Source organism: Drosophila sulfurigaster, chromosome 3 (assembly GCF_023558435.1).
Source record: "Drosophila sulfurigaster albostrigata strain 15112-1811.04 chromosome 3, ASM2355843v2, whole genome shotgun sequence".
Lineage (NCBI taxonomy): Eukaryota > Metazoa > Arthropoda > Insecta > Diptera > Drosophilidae > Drosophila > Drosophila sulfurigaster.
This window is the reverse complement of record NC_084883.1, coordinates 40,342,873-40,362,277: the sequence shown is the minus strand read 5'-3', so window position 1 is coordinate 40,362,277 and position 19,405 is coordinate 40,342,873. Positions and strand designations below refer to the sequence as shown.

The window sequence follows — 19,405 nt, the reverse complement described above, 5'->3', positions numbered from 1 at the left end:
AGGAAACCATGGAAACAATATATAAATTTAAATTACGTGTCAATGCTGTGATGGATCAGTTATCAAAGATTATAGATTATAATAAACAAGTGTTGACAACAAAATCGCTGGCTGATTGTCAAGAATTCAATTAAATTTAATTGCATTTATCTCAATTATGTTTTTTAAGATGTTAGGCATTATTTCAATAACGAACGCCATGTTAACAAAATCTTCACCCTTTTTTTATTAAACATTTAGCCAAGTCTTAAAAAAGTCTTAATTCCCAATTAATTATTTCATTTATTTGTCATGTACTTTAGCCTTCAATTTTTTTCTGCAACATGTTTTTGATTAAAATATTATATTCTCCATTAAAGAATACTCAAGTTCAGCATAATATATTATTGTATTTATCCTTTTACACTATATTATAAAGTTATATGAAACCCCTATGATTTAATAATAACAATAATAATATTCATTCAAGTTCAAATTTTTCTTATGTAATCCTTCATATTTGGCTGTCTACCATTTTGAATACTTAGTATATTGCAGTATTCTATTCTGATGATATTCTATCTCAACACCTCAGTTCTTTTAATTGTAGTTTCAGTTTAACTATTTAATTCCTTATTTATTTCATTAATTCTTTATTTCAAAAATATTGTATTGCAATCTATCTTTTTTCCTTATTATTTTAGCTTATCTTCCGCAATAGTAATTGCATTTTAACAATTCAGTATTTATTTTAAACAATTGCCGTGTTAAACTGCAATTACGAACCAATCCCAAAATTAATTGTAAACCATATAAAAATGGTTTCTTAATTGCAAACGATTTAATTCAACTTACGAACTGCAAGAAGAAACTCTAATTAAACATTTGCATAGAGCCCCCAATAAAATGCAACATTTGCATTAAAATTTTATTGGTTTAAGCTCAAAAAAGCGAATTGCTTGCGATTCAATTAAATGCGGATTATAGCCACCGCTTATAAAGTACGCACTTAATCATAAAAAACAGAAACGGTGAACCATAAAAAATACAAGTAACAACTGAAATTGAGCGAAGGCGATAAAAATCTGCATATAAACTGAATGCAAGGTCAGTTTAGCAGATTATTCGCTTCATTTATGAGATAACATTTCATTATCAAGGAAAAGATCGTTGGGCATAAAGCGATAAGCATTGAAATGAAATTTTTATTGTCAGCTCCATGAATGGATTATCTTTTAGTTATTTGTTTATTTCCTATTGGTATAGATTGTTGCGATAGAAACATTAGCATATTCATGCATATTAACATTTATTTCAACTATTTATCAATTTTATGTTAATTCTAATTTTATTTATGTAAAGTTTACATAAATTTCATACTCTTACATATTCTTAATAGAAAATTATATTACTAATAATTATTAATCATTTAATGAAAAACTCTGGAAATAAATTAAACAAATAAAAATGAAACATTGCACAAATTCTTTAAAAACAGCTCTTAATCGGTTAGTATTCATAATAATATTCTACTAATGATCTATTTTTAACATACATCTTCATACATATGTATTAAGAAATATCTTTTCCATATCTAACAAATATTTGATTAAAAACGTTTCAAATAAATTAAACTAATAGAAATGAAACAACACTGCTCAAATTCTTGAAATTAAGGTCTTAAATGGATTAGATAAATAGTTTTAGTTTCACAATAAATGCAAATAAATTGTGCAAATAGAAATCGATATTGAAGACTGCACAAAAATTTCCGTATAATTTTCTATTATGCTCGATATATTGCCATCATTATCACACTCAGCGCAATCGATCGATAGTTCACAATTAAATGGCTTTTATTCACAATCGACTCTTGGGGCTTGACGTCAATGCGACGCACCCAAACCCAAACCAAGTCGAGTCAAACCAAAGCCTCGACTCATCATTAGCCACCACTTCCCGTACCTGCCTCCATCCCCTCCCTCTTTAAACACTTTGCTAAACCACAATAACAAAAGCATTAACAGCTTGACCCTCGTCTGTTGTGATGGCACCCACAAGCGCCCCCTCTTCTGCCCCTCCCTCCAAATACGGTTTCCCATTGCTTCCTTTATCGACGCCCCGTAAGTGAGCAAACATCTAGAATTTCAATTCGTTATCTCGGAAGTGCAAGTGCAGGGAAATTTAAGAAATTGAATTGAGAATATGTTCAGACTTAAAGCCTTAAAAGCATTTTTCTACCTTCTGTTTGCCCACAAGTTCCGAGAGTTCTGACACCTTGAAATTTTAGCAAGCTTTCCGCGTAATCATGAATATTATATTATATATTCGACGATATTACGAAGTGCTTTACCTCTTCCGCCCCCTTTCCATTAACAGACTTGGTATAAATATTTAGTTAAGCAGTTCACTGAAATTTGAATAAGCAATAAAGGTTCCTTTAGAATGTCTGGCATTTTGAGAGCGGAACTCAACAACGTCGCAGATCCAGACTTCAGACCCATTATTAATTATAGTAAATCGTATGTGCAAGTAGTAAATGGTAATAATATTTTCTAGGCGACACATTTGCATACAAAGGCGCGACATTGACGTTAAAGCTAAAGCGTTAAACATGAAAATTAATACATACGTTCTACAAAGGAATCTAAAGAGTTAATCATACAAATCGTGTCCATAATCAACGTCAATGACAACAACAACAACGAGTTCATAGACGACAAAGAAAGAAAGAAAAATGGCAATAAATAAGAGTTCGAAAAGATCGATTGGTTTCTTGTTTCAATTTGTTATATGATATCGATGATCATTAATAAGAGATAAATGTAAAAATTAAAGATCGAGTATTGAATGGAAATGGAAGCTATCGGTAGTAAGCAGATATCTTGGGTTAATGGACTCTTTAGAATATTAATAAGACAGTTTATGATGTGTTATAAATATTTCGAAAGAAAAGAATGGATTTTATTGCAAATCGGATATTTCTTTTGATAGGCTAAAAAGGTAATATAAAATATTGATGTTTATAAACTGGGAACATGTTGTAAATGTGAATTTGTAAAACAGGTTAAAGACAAAGAAACTTCTTTACAATTTTTAGGTTTTAAGAATTTGTTAAAGAGAATATATCGCTTTATGATTGAAATTGTTTCTAGATGAAATCATGGGAAAAATAGAAATTTGTATATGATTTAAAGTAACCCTTACATTTGCCATAAAACTTATCTTAAAACATAAATTTAAAAAAAAAGGCGCAGCTGTTATCAATTTTGGAGTAAAGATACCCTAGATTTATGAGTGTATTCAACCCGCGCAAGTTAACAATCCATAACCGAAACATAGGTCACAGAACAAAGACAACAACAACAACAACTGCGACAACAGAAGTTGCAATATCAGTGGAGATAAACGAGCTGCAATTATGTAATTTATGACTTCTAGCACGATATGCATGCTAAGAGAGCAGACACAACAACACCAACAACAACATTGACATATGGAAAAACAACAACAACAACTGCAAAGTCAACAAGATACCAACACAATAATCAGCACAACATAAAGAAAAAAACGAATACGAATAATGAATAAAAAACAACAAAAAGACATTCGTTTGTAACTCGATAATTGCACGTTCCGACCGGCAACTGAATTACTCGCATCGAAAGCCAATTTTCATGTATTTTATTTTATTTATTTATATTTTTGCAGTTGCTCAACTTTTAGAACTCGCTAGCACTTCAGATAGTTTCCAAGTACACCAAATTGTTAATTACAAAATGATAATAATTAATTCAATTCAATGATTAACTTTATGTTCGTGATGCTATCGAACGGATTTCCCCAACAATAAATGCACGAAAATTGCGCAAAATTTAAGATTTTTTGCAATTTAAGATATGTTAATCACATTTATACAAAAGTTATAAAGTTGAGAACTAAATTTCACATTGTTTAGACTTTGTTAACTCACACAACGAAGCTATGCATAAATGAAAATATTATAATATAGAAATGTTTAGTGAATTATACATTTCAAATCCTATTTTTTCTCTTTTCATTTTTATAAATTTGAATAATATGCTAATTTCCAGCACTCTCAACCAATCTAAAGAATTTATTTACAACATGTTTAGATAATTATTTTTGATTGAAAAAACATTCCCATACACTTCTATTTAATTGCCTTAATCTTTTTCAATTTACAATAATTGCACAAATAATTTTTGGGAGTTCTTCAATCCCAATCTTTAAATAGTTTCCGAGGTTCGTAAACAACGATCAAATTTCCTTTTACATACTTTATAATGCATTGCCATGTTTTCCATTAATTGAACTGAACTTGGAACTCAGTTATTAGCATAAACAAACGAGTACAAGTATTTTATAGTGATGTTTGGAGGCAATTCACGACTCACTCGACTGCGAGACGCACATCTCTAACTGGGCAGCGCCTCGAGGCGCAATTGGTACTCAATTTGTACAGCAATTTGTATGCTCTGTGTGTGTTATGTGTGTGTTGTGTGTGTGCGTTGTGTTTAGGCGTCGTTTCAAGTTGTCGCCGTTGTCAGGAGAAACTGGAGGCGGGACTGGACAGAGCTAAAGCCAGTCTCAGTCTCAGTATTGAAGCCGGAGCCTGACTCGCAGCTACTTTGACAATTTGCAAACTCATCGCGCGACGCATTCTTCTTTCTTTTTCTACTCACACACACTTTATAAAATACTATATATAGGAGAGGAGAGGCACCCCATTATGATTATTATTATTATTACAATGTCTACATATGTATAATATTTGTGCTTTTATCTATCGATCGTCGTCGCTTGCCTTGCCGGCTACAACAATGTAGTCGCATTAATAAACCCCACCATTTTGTCACTCCTTTCCCCAACTTCGTCTCCCTCTCATTCTCTTTCTATCTTCAAGCATTTCGCTATCTAAAGAGGGAACATGTTTCTCCCCCCTGTATTCTTGTGTCGTTGTTTTCGACTGGTTTTGGGTGGTTCAACAGATCCGCAGATCGTTGTTTCGCTTCTTTGTTTATTTTTTTTTTTAGATTTTTTGCTTTTTTGACATTCAGCACACGTTCCACGTCCATGTCGATGGAGGATGAGGGGTAAATTTGTGCTTAATATCATAAATTAGACACACACAAGCGAAGTTGCTGTTCAGTTGATGGCTTTAACTATCATTCTCTATGGCACTCAACTTTCGCTTGCAATTAACTTGCCACTTCACCCTTCTCTTCACAATTAATGTTTTGACTTGAAACTTCAGATTAAATAAACCCACTTCACTTCCTCTTCCCTCTCTCGCAGCAGCAGCTTTTTACAATTTTTTCAACTTATACAATCTGAATTTACATGCTGATAGTCGAGACGTCGTCGTCATCGTCATCGACTTTGTAGTCGCGTCAACTTGTTACGCCCATATTTGGCAGCAAATTCAAATCTTACGTCTCTTTGATTGTTTTATCGACTGTTTACAATCTTCGATTCGACCGTCCGTCCGTCTGTCTGTCTGTCTGTCCACCCCTTCGTCTCTCGATTAATCGAGTTCTCTCTCTCTCGTTCTAACGCCGCATTACTCATTCCCCACACGACCTTTGTTTAATAACGTATACATAATATAAATATAAATATAATTCATTATACATACATCATATATACATGGCAATAATACATAAAAAACGTTGGTTGTATCAATTCATATATGAAGATATACAGTGGGGAGCAAAATTGAGTACATGTTTGCATATTTCACATTTCGGAGCGAATGATAAAGAAAACAGTAAAGCAAATGGAAAAAAAGTTTATTCTCTTTATTCAATATATAATTGACTATACATTAACGAGAAAAGATCAACGAAGAGGTGCACAAAGAAGAAAAGAAAACTTGAAAACAAAAACAACTCGTATGTACTCATTTATGCACCTTTGACATTTTAAACTTCTTATCTGCAAACAAGATCGTTAAATGGAATTTTTAGTAAAAAATTAATATTTCGTCCATAAACCTTTATTTTTTATGACGCTTTCAATACGGTCTGGCATACTCTCCACAAGGTTTTCCAAAATTTCTTTGGGTATACGGCGCCACTCCTCATGCACCCTTTCCCATAAATTTGCGAGGTTTGATGGAGCTGAATTATATTGTCCCAATCGTCTTTTGACTATTGACCACAAATTTTCGATTGGGTTTAGGTCAGGGCTTTGAGCCGGCCACTGCATCAACTGAAAATTTTGGTCCATTAGCCATTTCTGGACGACTTTTGCAGTGTGCTTCGGGTCTCCATCCTGCTGAAACACGATTTCAGCTTCGTTGTAAGCACTGCGATCAATAAATTCGGGAAGATGGTTCCTCAAAATACTTAGATATTGCTCTTTGTTCATAATCCCTTCTATTTTGTGCATTGGTCCAATGTTCCACCAGTTGAAACAGCTCCAAACCATTATATTGCCTCCACCATGCTTTACAGTCTGCTTAACGTGGTGTCGTTGGATTGTTTCACCGGGCCGGCGCCAGCAATATTGTTTTCCATCTGATTGGAATCTATTAAACTTTGTTTCATCTGACCAAATTACCCGCTTCCAGTCATCTATAGTCCAATTTCGGTGCTGTCTGGCAAAACATAAACGTGCCTTCACATTTTTGGCCGACAACGCAGGTTTATTTTTTTTTACTGCTGCAACATATCCAATTCTTTGAAGTGCTCTTCGAGCTGTCCATCGACTAACATCTTTATTTATCTCTAAAGAAGCCCCCTTAGGCGTTAAGAACTTGTCCTTTCTCATATTAGCCATAATATGACGAGCATCCGCATCGTTTAAAAGTCGAGGACGGCCTCTGAGAGGGGATTCAACCGAAACTTTGCGTCTTTTTTGGACACGTATGACCACCGACTGACTTATTCCGAGTTTACTGGATATTATCCGGGACGAACATCCTTTCTCGGTAAGACCTATTATCGAATTTTCCACGTCCTGACTCAATTTACGCATAATTTTGAAATAATAATAAAAATTGCTCTTCTCTTTCAATGTAACCACGTTGACACTTTAAATCATAATAAGCACATTACAATAAGTCTAAGAAACAAAGCAAAAGCAATAAGATGACAATTAACGGTAAATTTTTGATTCTTTTGCAGATAAGAAGTTTAAAATGTCAAAGGTGCATAAATGAGTACATACGAGTTGTTTTTGTTTTCAAGTTTTCTTTTCTTCTTTGTGCACCTCTTCGTTGATCTTTTCTCGTTAATGTATAGTCAATTATATATTGAATAAAGAGAATAAACTTTTTTTCCATTTGCTTTACTGTTTTCTTTATCATTCGCTCCGAAATGTGAAATATGCAAACATGTACTCAATTTTGCTCCCCACTGTATATTATTCGTATAACCAAATGGGTTGCATATGAAAATAGATATGGGCTGCAAACAACAGATGGGAATGGGAAGCGCGCTTGAAATAAGCGTGTAGGATTTTCATTATTGACAAATAAACACTAGCATATAACTATAATTACAACTATTGTGTCGCTTAATCATCATAAAAATCACGGTGAATTATTTTTTACGACTTGCAAATAAAGGTAATCCTATTTCAGATGAGAAATGGGTTTACCTTGCTATATATAAGAGAAAAGTATTTTTATGCTTTATGCGGTTAAAGAAATAGCTCGATATTTTTGTACAAATTAGAATTATATATTTCTTGATTTAGATTTTTGTATCACTACAACATGCGATATCGAATCATTAATCAATCTGGTATATTTTCTACTCTATGGTATATTTTGAATATAGTAGTAAGTTCTTTGGTATATTTTTCTATTTTTGTATTATTTTGTATTGTATTACAGTCAGTCGAGCACACTGGACTGTAGTTTTCTTACTTGTTTGTACAATCATGACTGCACTTAATTGGCTCAACTATTTCTATTTATATTGTAGCATTAAAGGTGCCATCATTATCAACCATATAACAAACATGAATCAGCACCAGTAATAATAAAGAATAGTCATAGTCTTACAGTTTCTATTAGGCAACTTTTGTTGAACCTTATCCAATCGATTTTGAAATGATTATCCATGTAACTCTATAACTTAGGAAAATACCCACGTGTTTTTTTTAGGAACTTACGCAAATTGCAGAAAGTACTTTGGTTGGGTCAACTTAAGAGTTAAGTGCTTTGCTTTTTATGGCACTTGAACTTTACATTTCATTCTCGAAAGTGCTGACGTTTTATGAGCTGCAAGTTGCATTGCCACTTGCCAAAAAAAAAAAAAAAGCACACACACAAATAAAAGAAATAAGTATAAAAGGGGTGAAAGAAAAGCAAAAGCAAGAGAAGAGTCAAGAAATTTGATGGCTTTCGTGCGCTCGCTTGCTTGCGGCGAGAGCCCGAAAACTAGAAATTCACTTTCGTCTGATGCCCCAGAAACCAAGAAACCAATTGAGGCGTCGTCGTCGTCGTCGTCATCGTAGTTGTCGGACTGGTCACAAAGTGTCCAAAGTGGGCAAATGTTGCCAATGTGGGTCTTCATTGGGCATTTTCTTGTATTTTTCTGTTGTTGTTGTTAAAATGCAACAGCAAAGTGAAACAAGCATTTGCGAGGTCAGTAATGGGCCCTGATTTGTTCAGAGAGACGATGAGTAGGTGGATGGTGTGTTCTTGGGGTGGGTTCTTTAGGACCTTGTGACACGCAAATGGCACGGATTAAGATCTCGCATGTGAGTTTTGAGTTTAGAACTCGAGAACTACAAGCTTAATCGATGTGGCAAAGTGAAGAACAACGCATTATGGCAGACAACAACTCAACAACTAACTCGGCTAACTGATGGAACTGACCCTGACGATTGAGACTCGAAAATCGGCAATAACAAAGCACCTCAAAAAAAAAACGTGCTTCATAATAAATCAAAAAAAATTTGTATTTTTCTTTGTACAAAAATATTCAACTCAATCAGCCGGAACCTCAGCCCGAATGATAATTAAATCAACATTTATGAACTTTTATACGAAAAAAATAAGTTGATTACGGCGTGTACAATAAAAAATACTGTTAATTTTACATCGCATTGCAATGAAGCGCTTATTATTAACGCATCTCGCGACCTCTTGGCATTGACTTTTGCTTTTGACCTTTGTCAACTGAGCTGGGAGAAAAACAAAGAGTCAAGACTCGACATGAACAATTGCAAAAGTGATGGGAAACTTTGCTTAGTTCATAATTTAATATGTAAAGCGAACATCTTCTCCAGCTGTGCGAGGTGCCATACAATAGTTGTTAAAATAAACAATAAAATGAAGAGCAATAAATTAAAGTAAACAAATTGTGCTTATTCAACTAAATTTAAGTAAATAAATATTACAAAATTATACATACAATTGTTGAAGTACTTTTCGGCTTTCGTTGATTCGATTGATTGTTTAAAAGTGCTTTGCAATTTATTCTCACAGTTGAACTCGCGTTTTAGAATTATATAATCGTTAGATTTATCTATTTTGGAAGCAATTTAAATTTGTTATAAAATTGATTATTGCGTTTCAACTAATTTTACACACTTTAGAAACTTTAAAAATCCATATGATTTATAATAATTATTTAATATTTTAAAATCTTTCAGCCTTGAGCTTATTTAAACTTTTAGTAATTTTCCAAAATTAAAAAGTCGCCATAAATTCCACAGAACTCGAGCTTTTAGTTCTGGTCCCACAGCTGTCAACACAATTATTTAAAGTTCAGCGCAGGTAAGTCATTAATCATTGAATACATTAAATTCTCAATTTGGTCAAAATTAACATTCAAAGTATACCGATTTCAACATTGTTGAAAGCCAAAAAGATGCACAAAATTATTATTCGATCATCGATTAAAAATTTGAGGTGTGACATAATGTTTGAAAAGTGTCAAACATGGCATGCTAATTAAGGTATTTTTTTGCCATATAAACATAAGCCATAATTGCAAATATTTTTGAATTAACCCTCGCGCTCTTAATTATAACAAAGAGGAAGGGGGGATAGACAAGGGAATACAACTTGTAACTCAATCAGGCGTCAAAATGTGGAGGCCCTTGAAGTCAAATGAGACGCAGACGTAACCAAACAATATTCAAATCTCAAGTCAACTGTTAAATCATTGTGCACAGCTGTGTGTGGAATGTGGATCGTATTTGCATGTGGAGTGTATTCACACTTGTACTATTATGACGGGCTTGCTTTTTGCTTTAGTTTCCAACTGGAATTTGTTCACATAGTTAAAATGCGTGTACGGCCCACGCTTCGATAATTACACAGCATTTTTGCATTTATTATTACAAAAAACAATACATATGGCATATGTGTAGTATGTGTTTATTGTATTTAAACAAGCTCGCTTTTGTTATTGTTTATTTCAATTGTTACTTGTTGCTTAGCCATAAAAGTTGTGGCGGAAGTTTATACAAATCTGTCAATAGCCTATGGAAATTCACTGTATTGGTCCCACAAATTTATTGAGAACAAAAAGCATTTTATTAGTGATTAAATTCCGCAAGTCGACCCACAAAATACATATCAAAAAACCGAAAGATAGTCTGTTAATCAAAGTTGCTGTGTGGCTCGTGTCGCGATTTCGTGTCTGCTCAATTCGGCGAAATTTTCTATAAACTAACATAAATATCAAATTAGAAACTAACAATCAAAGAGAGCCAACAAAGCGTGGCACAAATCAGCAACAAAGATTATTTATTAAACTCGACGTTATTCTCAAACAATCGAACTGCGATAGACGCGATCCGATGACGCGTCACAAAACGTCAAAACGCCCGAACGCAAGCGAAACTAAAATCAGACTAAGCTCGCGGCATCGACAGCAGCAACAACAGAGCCCCAACAGAGCAGCTGAGCGTATGAGAGAGAGAGAGTGGGAGAGCAAGTGCTCGCAATGATACTCAGCTGTGAGTGTGGGAGAGAGTGCTGCTGATAGGCAAGTGCATTGCTATGGAGAGTGGGTCGTCGTATGTGGGGAGTGGAGAGTATCGAGTGTGGAGTGAGTGTCTCCGTCTGTCTGCATGTCTTGTGTTTGTGTTAGTGTGTGTGTGCCGGCGTGTGAAACTTTATGCAAATTAGCCAGTGTATTTGTATATGCGGAAAAATAAAAATAAAAGTTTATGTCAGTGTCTTTTGACAATAAAAACAAAACTGTCGCGCTGATATGGTACAATGAGTGTGTGATACGGCAAAGCAACCATATTAAACGGCCTAACAGCAGCCGCAGCAGTGGCAGCAACGGCAGCAGACGAGAACCTGCCTCAATTTGTAGCCGTCATCAAGTATATTTATGAGTGTATGTGTTTGTGAAAAAGTTCATTGCACGTTGATTACACGAAATAGCGAGCCTACCAACAACAGCAACAGCAACAAAAATTGTACACTTTTATTACAAGCATAAACTAAACACATACACATTTTTATGGCTTTTCCACACAACTGTTTGGGCGGTAGATGCTTTTGGTACGTGCTTCTCTGTACGGTGATTAATCATTAAAAACGTCCAATGAGCACTAAATTAGTTACGCAAAAGGCTTTTGGGTGGCGGAAAGCTTAGCTTCCCCTCTTCTCATCCACTGCTGATGTCATCCACAATGGAGATGACTGCAGGCGCATTGTGGATCCCAATTTTAGGCAAGGAAATGGAATGCATGCCAGACAACGAAAAAGAAGAAGACATTCGCATTGGCAATAAAAACGAAATTCAGTCGCAATATGCAAATTCTGCGGCAACTTGGCAAAAATTATGTGTCGTCTTTTTTTCTCTACATTTTGTAACGAAATTGAAATATTTATGGCCTCGGGGCGACAAAGTCTCACAACGAAACGCATCTAACGCAATCGAAAAAAGAAAGACGCACAAAATAAATTGCACTCTTGTGCATTAAATTTTTAATGTCAGGTTCATAAAGCTGGCCTCTCCGACTCGTCTGTCTGGGTTATTTTGTTTGTGTGCATGCCAAGAAATTTTTGTGGACTACATTCAAGCATGACAACAGCAAGAAAAAAAGTGCGTGCAATTTTTCGATTAAAATGCAGAGAGAGACTAGCCGATTATTTCGTCTGCTGTGTAGTGTTGAGCAGCGTTCAAGGTCAGCGCACGATTGCGATCGCTTCAGAAGCTTTTTGAGAGTTTATTTTTTTTCCTTTTGACAGCGACACAAAAAAGAAGCCAAAGCAAAAAGATTAATTAAAAGCGATACAAGACTGCGGGCTGGACAGAGACAGCGATAGCCCAAAAAATATTGAGAGTACAATATCGACGCAAAGTGAACAGACAAAACGACTAGGAAATTACTCTATTAAAAACAACAAAATTATTCAGATTTTAAGGCTAAGCAACTGTGAATACGATGATTCACTCAAACGTGCCATGCAGCTGCACAGTTTATATGCCCCATGACAATAGGGTATAAAAAAACTTAATGTTTAAACAGCAGGCCACAAAAAATAACACACAAAAAAAGTAATTATTATAAATAATTATTAGAGCGAAGTGGCAGTTATACATAGACATACTCTCATACAAAGTTGGCGTTGAAAAAAGCCATTGTTGTTATACATAATAATACTTTTCTAAATGTTATAGTTGTTGCTGGAGCGCTTAAAGCACATTGATAGTTGGAGAGATAGGCCGCTCTCTTTCTCTCTCACACCGCTACACTCTTTTGTAGCGCTAACTTTCCATATTGTAAATTTTCCATTGTTTATGATTAGAGTTGCGGCGTTTGGCGTTTGTTTCGCTCTTGTAATTGTTGTTGTTATTTGGTGTGCAGCACCTTTAGATGCAAAGTGCGCAGATAAGCCCGGCGTTCAAGCAAAAACAAAGCTCATTAGGCGGCTCCATCTCTCTCGCTCTCCCGGTGTTGTTTAGGGCCTCTCTTTGGTTCAATGCAGAGAATATTGCAGGCTGTTTGATGCTCAACAAGGAAATGTACAATAATTTTGGTGTATTTGACTGACAATGGGCGTGGCAATCACATTTGCATATGAAAAACCAAAATAAAAGCAGCAGCAGAAACAGAAACAGAAGAAAAAAAGCGAACGTTGTTTGTTCATTTGTTAATCTTTTGCATTTTTTTTTATGCGCCATCATTATTCAACACTGAATGCTCAGGTACCGTTACGTACATAAATCCAACAGCTAATGCTAACCAACTTTTGCGGTTGTTGGTCTGAGAGTCTCTGAGTCGTCTACCACACCATGTTGCCGTGTTGCCATCGTTGTTGTTATTTGCAGTTAGTTGTTGCTAGGCAAATGGGCAAAATGTTAATAAACTTTTATTGCGCAAAAAAAAAAAATGCCACTACATTTATTATAATTGCGCAAATGTTGTTTAATAGTTTTTGATATGCTTTGCAAATGATATGCACATATTAATACTATTGTGTGCTCTTTTCAAGTTAAAGTCATTTATGCACAAACGAAAGTTGTCATAATGAGCAAGCCTCGCCTGCTGATCAACGCTAATCAGCAAACAGCAAGTTGGCAGCGCTAACCTTTATTATGGCAGCGCGCGCGCACTGCCCACTCACAGACATCAAATGAATAATTACATAGCACTGCGCCAAGTGCTCAAAAAGGAACCATAAAGTACAGCGCAAAGCGCCCACGCAGCAATGACGACATCGCGATGTCAGTTCTAATGCCGCCCCAAGGCGCAATGAGAGCGCTTACTAAATGGAGAGTGGAGACTGGAGAGAGCGAGAGAACGCAGCACCAGCAGCTTCAGCAGCTGTTTACAAAAGCTCACACACAGGCACACACAATCTACACTCCCCTTTACATGTGTGTAGTAAAAACAAATACAAAATATACTGAGAGGTTAATGAACTTCTGAGCGCGCTCTTCGCAGTCATCGCGTCTCAGTGGCCAATTTTTATTGCCTACAAAAGTTGTGCTATACTTTTCAATTTGCTGTAATTGTGGCAAGTCAAGCTTTCAATTTGCCTCAGTTAAACGAAGCGTTGAATTGAAAGCGAACGGCGACCGGAGAATCCAAAAATAACAAACAAAAAAACCGCCTTCATGTCCATACAGTAATAATTTGCTAATCACATTTTCAGCAAATTATGTTGTAAGCCGTCGCCTCAATTGTACAATCACACAAAAACGACTGAATGAGAGACAGGGACAGCGATAGAGACATCAAAAAGCGGTTGACAAATTTCCATGTCCAATTTGCCGAAACTGAAACTGATGTATGATGATGGCATGGGGCAAGCGCAAGCAAGAAAGCAAGAATGTCACGATACACGCAAGATAAAGACAACAACATGAACAACAGTTAGGAGCAAAGAACATATGGCGAGGCAGGGAAAGAAAACCAGGAAAGAAAAGTCGCGTGAATCATATGCAAAAAAAAGTAGCACAGCAAAAAAAACAAAGAAAACTTAATGACGCGGCGTCATTTATGGCCAAACAGGCCAGAAGTACAACAACAGCAATAACAATAATGAAAATTTAGCAACAAACAATTAATCTTGATTTGTTCTGGGCCGAAGGCAGGTTATTGAAGTTTACACAACGCCACGATAGGTAAATGACCAAAGAGTCATCGTCATCGTCGTCGTGCTGCGACGAAAATGGATTAATTGAGTGGCATTTTATTGATGGGTGACTTTGGTTTTAGGACATGGGCCCCAAAAATTTAGGCACGTTCACGTTCGTTCATGTCGTTTTATTTGTTTTGATTTATAAGCAACATGTAAACTCGCTGTATATCAAATGCTTTTTCAATGCCCTTCAGGCGATTAGTCAGCTGCTGGTTATTAAAATGCGTTTTTAAAGAGTCATTCGATTTACGTTGCCTTATAAACAAAGTAATCAATTAATCCATGACTAATTATCAGCTTAAAGTTTATTTGTGCTGAGTGTTTACCAACACTGAATCGAGCTGATCACGATCACAATGAATGTCAAACTTTTTATTGCCTGCAGTGCTTTCAGAACTTTACATAAGGATAAGTTTTCTTTCTCGCTTGCACTCTCTTAAATACATGTATGTATTTTGTGGTTTGTGTCTGTGTATTTGCTGAGTCATACAGTTTGGACCAGTGATGCCAAATTTTGGTAGCCAAAGTAGCTACAAACAAAAAACAACTTCAAAAACAAAGTAAGGGTTTCATTTTACTCAAAAATTTGTCTCTTTCAAATACAAACCATCTACTTTCAATTAGTAACAAAGACAACTAACCAATATTATTTAAAATTAAACTACTAAAGATTACGTAACTGAATAAAGATTTGCTGTTATTAGCATTTTCAAAAAAGTGGCTATAAAATAGCCAAAGTGGCAACACTGATTCGTAATTTTAATTTAAGAAGCCCCTCGCTATGAAGGGCGAACACAAAGATTTCCTCAGGCCTTTCGAAAACTCATGCAAGCAAATACTTGAGTGCTATGAATTAATTTTCGGTTCTTCGTCTTTTACCCACTTTTGAGGTTTTTGTTTTTTGCATATTGCAGTTAACGCTGCTAACGCCGCCAGCTTCAAAACTTTTGGCTGTTTGTCTCTAATTTGCATAATTTTGCACGCGAGAAACACTCGAAAAAGAAATCGCATGCAAATTGAAAATTGATTTTCGTCATATTTGTTGATTTCGGCGTTGCGCAAAATTTGTCGAGGTGTTGAAGGTTATTCATACTGCGAATAGTTGTAGTTGTTGTTGTTATTGTATTGTTGATTTTGTTCTCTCTCGATTGCAGTAGTTTATGAATTGGCTTTTTTTGGTTGGCGGGGCCATCATAAATCATATTTGATGCACAGTAAAACGTGTATGATAGCACATAAATTGAAATTAAATTATGAATGGTTAGAGTATAATTGTTGCTACGCAAGTAATTCGATGCGTTTGCGTTTTATAGTCAGATTAATTTTTCGAATATAAATATTACAGGTTTTTGATTTAGTTTTTATTGAATTCTGAACATGCATTTGAGTTTTCTTTTGTGAAATTTTGGTGCTTCAATTAATTTGCAACTACAAATTTTAAATATATATTTGATTGTTTTCATTTTTTTCAAATTTTTTCGAAATTTAAAGAATTGTTCATGCTATTTCATTTCATAGAGTATTTGAAAATACGCTGATAAAAAGAAATAAAATATATTTTCGTGTTTTGATTGGCCTAATTGGTTTTTCTCGCTTGATTTATGTGCTACGAATTGCCGATTTGAATGATTGATGAATTGTGTTGCCGACTGCCCAGTTTCTGTGGGCTTGCATAATGAAGCACTCAATTGAGTTCAATTGGGAATGGCAATAGAAATGTGCTGCCATAACACTGATGGCAGTGATGATGATGGTGATGATGATAAAGACAATGATGCCGAACTGACCACAGTCAAGAGCTGAGATTAGCCGACAGTTGGGAGTAATTGAGGCCTACGCTTATTAGCGCCAAATATTTACAATTTCCGTGGAATGTGCACAAATATGGCAAATGGTTGTGCCAAATATAAATCAATGGCCATAAGTAGCTAGACCTACGCAAGGTAAATAGAGATGGATAGAAAACAAAAGCGTGCCCAAAAATAGCTGCATAGTTTTTGTTTGTCAGCCGATTAGCATCAGTAGGCAAATGCGTTGTGGAACGTGATGAGCTGCTGACTCCATCAGTCAAGCACTAGAGGCAGGTGTGCCCAGTTTGCGTGACTCTTTTGCACAAGCAGCCATCACTGGCCACACTGGCAGTTGCCTCAGCTAATTGTTCACACCCGCCGCATGGGACACACCCAGCACCCAAAGCCAGTGCTGCCCATAGTTGAAACTAATCTGTAAACAATTAAGGCGCTTGTGTGAAAGTGTGAGTGTGCAGCGATGTGTGTGTGTGTTTGAGAGAAGATGGATATCGTTTAGCTGACAGCAACATGTAATACATATTTCAAATTAATTTGCGACGTGTGCCATTAAACTAATTAGGTTTTAAATGGGCCAAGAGATATCCACGCCACAAGCTGATAAAATAATTAAAAATCATTAATTAGCAACGCGAAAGGGTAAACAATTAAGTTACACACTGAATTCGATATGCACTGAGCATGAAATAATCAAATCATCAGCACCTCTCTTTTGGTCTGCTGTGGAAAAGTACAAGTCCAAACGCACTACAACAAAAATATACATAAAGCGAGCGAGAGAGCTGATAACAGGAATGAAAAAAACGAAATGAAATCCACAACATAACAAAAGGGGGCGCATCGTCTGCATACACACCCACATACACAATACGTATAAACATGTGTGTACACACACACACACACACACACGTATGTCCAAACTCATTTGACTCACTTTCACACAAACAGATAAGAGTTCAACAACAACAAACAAACGTTTCAAATGCAAACAAAACGCAATCAAAAACTAATCTCTCCACATACTCTCCGTCTCTCCCATTCTCTTGCTCTCTTTTGTGCGTTACACACAAATTTATTTCGAGATCAAAGCATTTTATTAAAGCCAGTTTAACTTGTCAATTTCATTATTATGCCCTGTGCTGCAAGTTCTTTGATCGAAGTTTTAATGCAACCGCAAGGCTAAACAAATAGTACATAACAACACACCTCACTAGTCTGTTGAGCTCAAAGTTACGCTGATATGACAGAAGCTTACATACTACAACAATACAATACAATACAATACACACTCACGCTCTCGCCCATATAAAGAAAAGTCTGTTTAAGCTGAAAAAATTCTCCAATTCAATATGAAATTTTTGAGTTATGAATAAACAAATGTACACATGTTTTGCATTTGTTATTTAATCTGGTTAACAGCATGTGGTACATAAAGAGAAACTGCTATCTAAGAGTGTAAAACATGTGTCTTGGTTATGACTGCAATTTTGCTTTTGTCAAATGTCAGCTGTTGGCGCAATTGCCAAAGGGCAACTTGCACACACACACACATCGAAAGTTCATTGAGAGTATGACACGCAATATGGCGTCATTTCTTTGGCAGCCACCAAGAAGCGCAGTTTACCAATGAACGTGACAATTAAATAAGTGAACAATACACGGGCGAGAGCGAGACAGTCGACAAATTCTAGGTCAGCATTGGAGATGAGCGCGTGAGCAATAACACGAGTATAAACACGATTATTCTTAAAGTAATGGCAAATTACACAACAGCAAGTAAAAAACATTGCGCATCTCTAGTGTAAAAATTGCTAAGGAAAAGACATTCTATTACCGTGGTGCGAAATGCTGGCGCCAGCACATAAATATTAGATAGTCTGAACCAAAACGCGACCTAAGCAAATAAATACATGCGTCCTGACAATTTAAGCACGCGTTTATTTTGTTTTTTTTTTCAACAACAAATAGATAAGCGACGCCTTGTTAATGATGTCGCAAATGTTAAATATCGCATGCGATACAAAAAACATACATAAATCGCCAGACACACACAACTGATCGATTGCCGGAAATTCAGCAGAAAAATGGCAACACAGATAAGTCTCCAATACATGTAGATATATAAATAGCGTAATTTTTCACACCAGCTTTCTATAGAATTTTGTTTCGCTGGCACTTTAATTGAGAACAATCAACGAAAATATGATATCATGAGCGTAAAAAAAGTTGTAGAAAAGCGGCCAAAGAAAATGCTTTAATTACTTCGATACTGTGCTATAATTGTTATACAGATTAGCTTGCAATTATGACGTTGCTTTTCGTTTTGTTGTTGCTGACGCATTCACACACTTGACTTTTGGCCAATTGGAATTGCCTCCTGCTGTTGCTGCGATTAGAAATTAATGCGAAAAGTTGAATAAATTTTTAAAATTAAACATTTCAAGTCACTTTGCCTAACACAAACGGGCTAAAACGACGCCGCATGAGTCACGCAACTTTTTTGCACAATTCTTAGTCGTTGTTATTGTTTTTTTTTTTAATTTATTCGCAGTCATTGCTCGCGGCTTCTCTTTGGCTCTCATGTCATCTCACTCTCTCTGCTCTCTGTCTAATCTCTGACTACATTTGTTGTCTGCCATATTGAAATTGGGTTAATATGATATGTACACACTATTTATTTGTTGAGCTGACTTTTGCTTTCCAAACAGCAGTTAGCAGTTTTAATTTTTTTTACCATTTTTATTGATTTTTCTGATGTGCATAAAGTGGGGGAAAATGCACGAAATGCTGCAAACAACTCAAGTGCATATACATACACGCACATGCATATTTATGTGTATGTGCTTATGAGTAAGCAGGAGAGCTAGAGTGCGCTGCGGCAGCCGCCAAAAATACTATGAGAAGAAAACTTGGCGTTTTTACATTGAGCGGCTTATTTGTTTAATGCGGCTTACACACGAAAATACAAATACACATGCAAGCAACATGAAAGCATACACGAACACACACGCAAACTGTGCAC

The 19,405-nt window shown here is 35.7% G+C and overlaps 1 protein-coding gene across 3 annotated transcripts in view; it reads right to left on the bottom strand.

Annotated features, from left to right (window-relative positions):
- The window catches only part of LOC133844990 (uncharacterized), a 29,497-nt gene that overhangs the window by 8,943 nt on the left and 1,149 nt on the right, over positions 1 to 19,405 (bottom strand). Inside the window, exons 1-2 of one of the 3 annotated variants that reach the window (XM_062279290.1) lie at positions 10,666 to 10,795; positions 9,372 to 9,485 (exon numbers count right to left, since the gene is read on the bottom strand). The exons of 1 other annotated variant lie outside the window; for it this stretch is intronic. The gene's annotated coding sequence lies outside the window, so the exon portion shown is untranslated. Of the gene's footprint in view, positions 1 to 9,371; positions 9,501 to 10,665; positions 10,796 to 19,405 lie in introns of those variants that run through there. One more of the 3 variants, XM_062279291.1, reaches the window with a different exon arrangement.